The sequence below is a fragment of the Nymphalis io genome, chromosome 23 (genome assembly GCF_905147045.1).
Source record: "Nymphalis io chromosome 23, ilAglIoxx1.1, whole genome shotgun sequence".
In the NCBI taxonomy this organism is placed as follows: domain Eukaryota; kingdom Metazoa; phylum Arthropoda; class Insecta; order Lepidoptera; family Nymphalidae; genus Nymphalis; species Nymphalis io.
Window position 1 is genome coordinate 9,684,558 of NC_065910.1, and position 7,012 is coordinate 9,691,569.

Here is a 7,012-nt window from a genome sequence, read left to right on the forward strand (position 1 = left end):
TTTGATTTTAGCTTGTTAGTTTATTTGCCTTTTTATATTATATTTTAATAAGGCAAAAGGAATTCATATTTATTTAACGGATTTAAAAAAAGGAGGTGGTTCACAATTTGATTTTGTTTTTTGTTTGTTAGCTCAGAATTCCGTCATTTGTGAAAATTATTGATTTTTTTTCCATAATTTTTGGTGTATAGTTCCCGTTTGGTTCTATTAAAATTAAAAAAAAAATCCACCCCCAAAGGTTGAAAAAATAAAGGTTGATTATTTTTGAGCTCGAATTTTAAATAAAATTTGCAATTAGCTTTTCTGCAATTTAATTTGGACTAAAAAAATAAATGTAAGCAATAAAAGAATTAATGCAAATTATATATTAAAAAAAATTTTAAAAATTGTATTTGATGATTATTGTATTTATGGTGATCTGTAAACAAATAGAATTCATAGCAACTTAATTTCAAACAAAATTATCAGACCGGACGAATTTCGGCTGCATCTATTAATTATTTCTTTCTGCTAAAACACAAGCGACCCTTATAGCAGATATGATGTATGCAAGGGTGGTATTGATTTTTCACCCTCCCGTTCATTTTGATTACGACCTTCATAGATATATCGACTCTATTATTAGAACGAGATAGAGATAGATTTGATTGTGTACTGTGGATGGTAGAATTTAGTAGTGATAAAATACGAAAGGGTCACTTTTTTAAATACTATTAGTCATATTGCAATAATAAGTAGCTAGGTACTTACGTTTATGTAATAATTTAATTGTGATAATGGAATATGACGGAAAATTGTGAATAAAAAGTTCAGCTCCAAAAAAATTCTAAAGATGATTTTAACAGACTAGACTGTATATTTATAAACCGCTGTTGTAAAGATTCAGCTGGTCCAGTAAATTGTATAAGTAAGTAGATAGTAGTGTTTATTTTATTATATTGTTATGTTTCACAACAATAATAATTATTGCTGTTTGGCGGTAGAATATGTTATGACGAGTAGGTGCGACGTTTTACTGGTGGTAGGGCTTTGTGCAAGCTCGTCTGGGTAGGTACCACCCACTCATCAGATATTCTACCGCAAAATAGCAGTACTTGGTATTTTTGTGTTCCGGTTTGAAGACTGAGTGCGCCAGTGTAATTACAGGCACAAAGGACATAACATATTAGTTACCAAGGTTGGTGGCGCATTGGTGAAGTAAGAGATGGTTAACATTTCTTACAATGCCAATGTCTATGGGCGTTGGTGACCACTTACCATCATACATTACCAAGTGGCCCATATGCTCGTCCGCCTACCTATACTATAAAAAAAAGAACGTATCTACCCAGACGGACGTGCATAAAGCCCTGTCAGCATGTAAACCTATATAAAATACCTGATTTTATATTAAATAACTATTTTATATAAATTATTGTATAATATATATAATAGAGTATGTGTTGTAATATATACTTTAGGTAACTATAAATTAAATTTAAATAAACGTTTGTATTTATAATAATATTCGAATGGCATTATCAAGTACCTTTTTATTTGAATAAAATATTTATAAACCTAAAATCCAAAAAAAAGTTTTTGTTCAACAAATGCCACTGGACCTCCATGATAACCCTAAAAGTTTTAGGATACCGTAAACATTAAACTTTTATAATATTTGTTTATGTCACCGTAAAATTGTATGGCCCGTTAACTTAATTAGTGGTAGAGCTTTGTGCAAGCTCATCTGAGTAAGTACCACCCACTCATCGGATATTTTACCGCTAAACAACAGTGCTTAGAATAGTTGTGTTCCGGTTTGAAGATTGGATGAACTAGTGTCACAACAGGCACGAGGAACATAACATCTTAGTTCCCAAGGTTGGTGGCGCATTGGTGTTGTAAGGGATGGTTAATATTTCTACAAAGCTAATGTCTAATGGTGATGACCACTTACAAAGGCTCATTTACCCGCCCACCTACCTCTATAAAAACTACTTATAATAAATATTTGTAAACTATCGAATGTCGACCTATTATAAACTAACGGCCAGGTACTCCCTCAGGTCACAGACCTATGTCCTATGGCTCCCTGATGCGAAGTAATTCCATTTTCACATCGATTGTGTAAATAATATAATGTACTTGCAGCGTCAATGTGCCGCTAACCATGGTAACTACTATGTAGGCATTATTGTTACCATGGTTAGTGAGATTTAGTGATACCTTAAACCATAGGATATGCACTCGGGTTTTTAAAACAGATAAACTAATTCTATCTTTAAAAAATATAAACTACTAACTGTTTAGCACATTATATTGTATATTCATACAATATATATAGTTTTTGTATGCAGGCACATAACAGCTGTTCTTGTGCTGTTGATTACACTGGCTCACTGCCATTCAAACTAAAACAATATAAACTGTTGATGTAAGTAGAAAAACCTTTGAGTGGGTGGTATCTTAAATCACACCTTTAATTGTTATGTGTTTTTATTTCTAGAATGATTAAATATGAATTCTACAATACTAGGTTTAAAAAACCCAAATTCTTTTGGACGTATGGTGCATACGTCCAAAAGAATTTGGGTTCAAGCTTGCCTTATACCAAATTTCATCAAATTCGAAAGCTTAACAGACATACATAGTTACTTTATAATATTAGTATAAATTACTAATATTATTCTATTCTATTATATAACTAGTGAGTTAAATTTACTTTCATATTGTGGCATGCTGTGTTTGCATATGGTAGGTAAAATTAATTCTTATTTATTATATTGATGTATGTACCACCTAAGTTATTGTATTCAGTTTTGCGAAATAAATAAATAGTCACTTAGACGACCTGCACAAAGTCCTACCTCATAGTAATGAAATAATTTAAAAATATTTAAAAAAAAACGAGTAATTTGCCTACGGAATCCGATATCTGTGTTGTTCGATACAAACTTGTTCGAATTTAACTTTTAAGAGCATGTTTTGCATGCCGTTCCCTGTCATAATTAAGTTGCAACCCCTTTTAATTTCATAATTAAAGGCCTCCCCTATTTGCGATTGGTAATTGAATATTTTACTATGGTAACCCTTGCTATCTTTTTAAATCGATATTGCTAAAGAGTGAAGTCCATTACAATCAAATTTATACAGAGTATAAATGTAAAGTTGATTATTTCTTGATTTATATGAAGTTTAAAGCATTTTTAAATAATGTCTCATGCATTTTTAAATTTTAGTCTCCTTATAGTTCAATACATTTGGAATAACGTATTTATAAATTTCTTATTGCTTCTGCAAATAATTAAAATACAGTTCTCCCAGTAGGTACTTCACCATCGTCAAATTTAGTTCTACCAATATGCTCCTTTAATTTTGGGAATACGTGATAATCACTAGGGGTTATGCGTGGTCAATTATACCGAATTCAGCGCTGCCGGATTGCGGAGACCGCAACTTCCGATCGATGAGCAGCATGCTTATACTAATGTGTTTCCGGTAAAACTAGTGCTATATATTTAAAGAACAAAAATATTAAATGTTTTTGTTATAAGCGGTGACATGTTAAAGCTACTTTTTGCAATATTTATAATAGCGACACACATATGGCGCAACATAAATTATATTTATCACGCACATATTCTCCCTAAGATTTCTACCCTTAAAATAGATAATAGAGGAATCACCCCCGAATGAGCGGTCAATGACCCTGGGGACAGTAAGTACAATGACCCTATATCTGATATATCCGCGGAAATGAGATCCCGCGATAATAACGCGCGTCTGAGGGTTACATTGTGTTTGTAACAATGTAACGTACGTGACAAATTCACAAGTCACAAGTCATTTCTATATCACAATTGACTTACAAATGTTTACATACTATCGTGTGACATATGTACAACATTCAAATACAATCCACTTTAAATATGGACTCAAGTAGAGTTATTATGTAAGAACAAATTAAGGAACTTAACGTGATCGTGAAATGTCAGAATGCTCGTGATCGAGTAGAAAATCGTGAAAAGTAATCGTGATTACAATAATTATAATATTTAAAGGATTAGGCATCAAAATAGCATATCACCGTTAGTTGGCTTCCAACATTTCACGAGTGCCATACAAATTGTGTTAAAGAATAACACTGCTTTTGCTGCCTCATAAAAAAAGCCTCATATCCCTTTAAAAGGTTCACAGGCTATTCCACCAATCCTCCAGAGTTGGTTGGTGAAAAATACCGAAAACTATATCACAAATAAATGACAGCATAAAACAGTTAAACATGACGAGTTAGAAATTACCGAAAACCTTTTACATCTTGTAACTTAAAGCTTCGTCAACAAAGTCTTAGTCTTTAGAGCAGCCATTGTTTTGTCAATATATATCTTTTGTCTTGTTTATTTAACTACCCGCTATTTAAGTCCTAATTGTTACAGAGCTATCCGACATAGACTCTAGTGAAACATAGCCTTGTGTTATTATTTTCGGCGTCTTGTTCTCGGCGGTGAAAATCGTCGGAAAAACGTATGAGCTGTATGAAATTCTGTAACATACATACATTTACGAAACCACGCTGTAGCTGCTTGGCGGAATAAGCTGCAAACCTTCTTAAAAGGCCGTTGCCCAGCAGTGGTATTTAAGATTACTTTATTTTATTTACTTTTATACAAATACAATGCACATTAATAGAAAAACACACAGACAGACAGATTTGTCGTTCTTTTCATCTTGTTATTGTACACATAAATACGTCAATAATTAATTTGCGAGGGTAACCGAAGGGTGTTGTTTCGTAGGGGATGGCTTAGGGTGGTGTTCGATACCATTGGATTGTGTAGGGGTGTTAGAGTGAATTTGATTTTTCCATTTAAAGGGTTTTCATCATGATTTTTTATCAGTTAATTTGTTATTTTTTTATGTTTCTATCGTGATTTTTTCAGATATAAAAGGTAACTGAACCGATGTAACTACGGGCAAGATATATCGTCCTATGTAAATAAATGTATGTATGTATGTCCTCTACGCGTTGCGCGTTCCTAAGCCATTCCTCAAATTTTGATATAGTGGTGAGTTGTTATGCATACGCTCGGGAAATTTTATGGCACTGGTTCCTGAATAATAAAGATTCTTTCTTAGTATGTTGTCCCTCAATATAAACGTTTTATGCATACTACTCGCGCGAAGTTGGGATGGCAAGATTTAAATAAAATCAAATAAAAAACTTCGTATTTTTTTAATACGTTAGCTTAACAATCAATTCTGATTAGTAGACTATCAAAGGTACCACCCACCTATAGGCAGAGTAAAATATGAGATAAGCAATTTTCACTAAGAACCCCTCATACAGGAAATAAAATATCGAATATTTAGGTATATATTCAAAATTTGAACTGTCAAGACAATAAGTGAAAACCACTCCTTATACCGACAGGTTCAACCAACCATTGGATCCAACGTGAACTTGTTGGTCTATAGTTCACCACATAAACTATATATAACATTAGTTTACCTTGACTAAAAAGGTTTTATATAATCATGTATATAATGTTATTTGGATAGGAAATTTAATTTTTTAAGTTTTTTATTGCTGAGTAAAACCTAACATTTTTTTTGTTTCATTGGCTTGATATCAGACGGTTTTGTATTACATATAAAAACATTTTAAACAAAATAAAGCCAGATTGAATTATTTTTATATTATAGTCTTCGCAAGTTCTAAAGCTTATATAATAAGCTATAAAATTTGGCTTGCTGGTAGAAACTAGTCATTGAACATAGGGCGCTTCCATGACTGTTTTAGTAGGTATTTAATAATAATTCGTATATGAGAACTACCAAATACCGCAGTGTCTCTAGTCGAAAGTCTTTGACCAGTGTGTGTTGCCAGTGATGACTTATGGATCAGAGACGTGGTCGCTCACAATCGGCTTCATAAGAAGGCTCAAAGGGCAATGGAGAGGGCTATGCTCGGAGTTTTTCTGCGAGATCGAATCAGAAATGATGAAATCCGCAGGCGAACCAAAGTAACCGACATAGCCCGAAGAATTGCTAAATCAAAGTGGCAGTGGGCGGGGCACATTGCTCGCAGAACCGACGGCCACTGGGGCAGAAAGGTTCTCGAGTGGCGACCACGAACCGGAAGACGCAGCGTGGGCAGGCCCCCTACAAGGTGGACCGACGACTTAACACGAGTCACGGGAAGCCGTTGGATGCGGGTAGCGCAAGATCGGCCAATGTGGAAATCCTTGGGGGAGGCTTTTGTCCAGCAGTGGACGTGTTTCGGCTGATATGATATATGAGAACTAGCCAAGTCGGACCTTAGGCTTCAACATATTATCCTAAGATATAAGAAGAAATGATATTATAAGTTGTTTTAAAATATTTTATGTTGTTATAAGTTAATTTCAGGACTGACCTTGGCACCCATTTAAATCTTACTTCTTTTGTCATGGAAGTCAACAACCAAAGCATATCATAATATTGAACTTGGCCCCCATTTGACATTTATGTCTTTGATGGGATTCATTTTCTACAGTATTCTATATATTTTTGCAAATAGTATTTATTAAATAAATCTGATTACAATATTACTTTTCTTTTATATTACAGAAATTATGATCATTACATAGGATTTGATTTAAATTTAGATTATTAATTTTTATTATTTTAGTCAAATTTTAAAATAGTCCCTCCCGATTCCCACCCGACGCAAAGCTGCGCATAATGCAGGCCGCATTTCCGCGTTGTATGGCAATGGACAACCTTTGCGCCAAGTGTGACCCGGAGCGACTGTCAAATCCCCTCTGTGTGGGCCAGGTGAGAGGCCGCGAAGGTATTGACACAGATAGCATCCCATATCAAACTTCTTCCCCTTTGCCATGGGACCAGTGTCAAGCCATCCGGTCTCTTGCCATCGGAGCGACTGAGACCTGGTGGTTCCAGGACGCATGGGACATTCGCCGAAACCAAGGCTCTCCGGACAATGTCGTTTAGAACGTGGTGTCGGGGAAATCTCCCCGAGCATCGTCCGCAA